This window comes from Papilio xuthus, unplaced genomic scaffold (assembly GCF_000836235.2).
Source record: "Papilio xuthus unplaced genomic scaffold, Pxut_1.1 DF826949.1, whole genome shotgun sequence".
Taxonomy (NCBI): Eukaryota; Metazoa; Arthropoda; class Insecta; order Lepidoptera; family Papilionidae; genus Papilio; species Papilio xuthus.
Window position 1 is genome coordinate 5,819,730 of NW_013531700.1, and position 3,180 is coordinate 5,822,909.

General features: G+C 31.3%; 1 long non-coding RNA gene across 1 annotated transcript; it reads left to right on the plus strand.

Annotated features, from left to right (window-relative positions):
- The first annotated feature begins 6 nt into the window (after positions 1-6).
- Positions 7-445, plus strand: LOC106120702 (uncharacterized). The gene is made up of 2 exons (XR_001228021.1): positions 7-120; positions 185-445. It is a non-coding gene; the product is annotated as an uncharacterized LOC106120702 (long non-coding RNA).
- Positions 446-3,180: the final 2,735 nt, after the last annotated feature.

A 3,180-nucleotide genomic window follows, 5' to 3' on the forward strand; every position in this document is an offset into this window, starting at 1 on the left:
GTTAATATGTTGTACAGATGATTGTATTTATTTAAAATGTTTGTGATCAGTATTATAGTATTTCGAGTGATTATTGTTTATATAGATGTAATAAACATTCCATTAGTAACAAGTATACAAGTATACAGGTATACAAGTATACAGGTATACAAGTATACAAGTATACAAGTATACAAGTATACAGGTATACAAGTATACAGGTATACAAGTATACAAGGTGATATACCGAATTATTTTTTTAAATAATTTAAGATACAAAATGTTGTAGTCGTATACATTGCGACTGAACAAGTCTGAATATTAAAATCTATTTCGTGCCTTAATGATACAAACTTACAAAATAATTAATATTTAATATTAGTATAAGTAAGATATAATAACTGTGATGAAGACGAATATGATTTACTTTTAGTTTTGTGTGAAATAAAATCGTGTGATGTTTTTATGTTTGTTTTATTTATTCCTATTTATTTAATGTTCACTGTTCACTTCATAAAGAAGTATTCCACATTCTAGCTATTTTTCTTTTTCAAATATTTACCTCGACAATTACTCTAAATTCACACTTTTATTGTATAATTAGCGGTCAACGCGGCCTCGCGGATAGATGGAAAAAAATAAAAAAAAGTTTTTTTTTGTCATTAGCCACGCAAATACGTCATGTGTATATGATTTTTTTTGGTTCGGTATTAGAAACCGACACTCCAATTTTATCATAATATGAACAGGGTATAAATTATTCAAAAACTTTACAAATCTGGGGAAACCATGTTTTATCTTTTTAAATAATTAAGCAAAAACAATAATTAGTATTGTGCAATTTCCGTAAACAAAATCCTATTGTGAGAAACATTTTGAAATATAATCATATCAACTCGGAACAAATAAATTACGTATATATTAATGCATATTTAAATATAATTTAGATCTTTATATTAATTATATTTATAATTGTTTACAAAATATAATTGCTGTTTTTGCTACCAGCAATTCATAAAATGATAATTGTGAAAGAAAAAGTCAGACGCCTATTGTTTTTGTGCCAAAGTGATTTCGTTCCAGATTTGCTGTTACATAAAATATACGTCAAATTTTATAACATTCTTCGAGATTTACCGTCTTAATTATTATGTTGATATGTAAATTAAAATAAATAAATTTCAATTAGCTCTTTTTCACTATAAATGTCTTAGTTATAAGTACCGCGTAATTCCGAAACGCAATAATTTGACTAATTTTGTAAAGCTTGAGTTAAAAATCAATCTCGTTATTAGGTAAATATCGAATAAGACGAGAAATACTAACTTCGAAATACTTGTCCTCAGTTTTTAACTATAATACTTGAAATACGTAACGAAAAATATTTGAAAAATTGCACGTATTCACAATTATTACAAGCGCCATCTATTAGTTGGTTCACAAAATAAAACAACGGCCAATCTACCGCAGTTCCTATTTAGAATCACAGATGGCGTTAGTACTATTTAATTGCACTGCAATTATTATAAATAGTAAAATATTTTTACAGTAATTTCTTGTCTACAACTTACCTTGTCTGTGGTATGCCGTATTTGATGCCAACGCCCACTCTGGGCAGGGCTTTGATCACTTTCTTGACAGTCGCCTGGTCAGGGAACGCGAAGAAGATTGAAGCTGGAAAATAAAAACACACACATAAGTCACGAGAAACAATACTATTAATGTTTATTAATTGAAAGCTAATCTAGCAATTCAAACAACTAGTAATCTTGCTTGGAAAACAAGAACTTCTCTTGTTTGTAGTGATGCGATTGAGAAATATGTTTCTCTACATAATAGGTAAGTTAAGACAGCGAAAACGTATAGTTACACATGCACTTGAACTTCTAAAGTCGGCCATACTGGTACATATAAAATATACTAACTCCTGCTGGCAAGGAACATCTCGATGGCGACGCTCTGCAGCAGGTAACGACGCGAGAAGATGGCGCGCACCTCGCTGAAGTACCATTTGCCGTGCAGATGTTCGCAGTACTTCAACACCTGCAACATCACATTTACATCTGTAGCATAACGATGAAATACTTGAAGAAGTAACTGTTGTTTTCTGAGACAACAATATCTGTAGAAAATATGTTGTCATCCTTGTGATATAAACTTTAGCGATGACAGTATATTTTAAATAGAAATTTAGGGCTAAGAAACCCATGGTAAGATGTAATGTAATTTAACTGTCTTTTCTAGTTCTTTAAAAATTTGATAAAAAGATTTAACATCGACAGAGACTACTTAAACATAATATTGTCTAAATATAGAGCAATAAATACTCATAATATTAACACCTAATTAAAATGTAGGATAAAATGAATTTATATTGATGATAGAATCTCACAGCGTCTCGTAAAGTTGTAGTTCATCAGACAGAGAGCAAATTAAACTAAACATTTTTATTAAATGTTGAGATAAATTAAAAGGAACAGCGTAAGGTCGGCGACACAGCGCAGTAAAGCTCTGAGTCGTAAACACTTCGTTAGAGCTTTCATAATTAAAAGCCCGCGTTAAAACATTTTTAATAATATGACCAACTGTTTATAGGCTTTATTCATCCATTGCTCGAAATTGAACAATTATTTAAGTTTTCACACACATCGAACATGTTTGGAGACTTGCTTCTCTCTGAAAATAATCTTACTTATATTATAAATACGAATGTTTAGATGGATGGATGCATGTTAGAAGGTATCTCCAGAACAGCTGCATGGATCTCGCTAAAATTTGGCAAGGATGTAGAACATAGTCTGGAAGGACACATAGGTACACACTAACTTTGTCTTAATTCCACGGGGACGGAGTCGGAGCGACAACCAATATTATATAAATTTTACTGCAGCTTTTTCGTAGAAATGATTAATCTGATTATTTAAATTCAAATGAATTACAGACGCATTAGACGTGTGAAAAAAAAAACAAAATATCACGCGTTGATCTCCCATACACACCCCTCAAAATATTAAAGAGGGCACAGGGGGTGGAAATTAGCACACAGATTGATTAACCGTGGAGGGGGGGCTTTGATTTGTGCTGTTTGTGTGTTGTGTGTACTTTTGATAGAGCACGTATTGTGTTTGGTGCTTTGTAAGCTATATTCACCCATTACGAATTACTTGCTAATGATTTTAGACATGGCCATTTCTAGAGTGT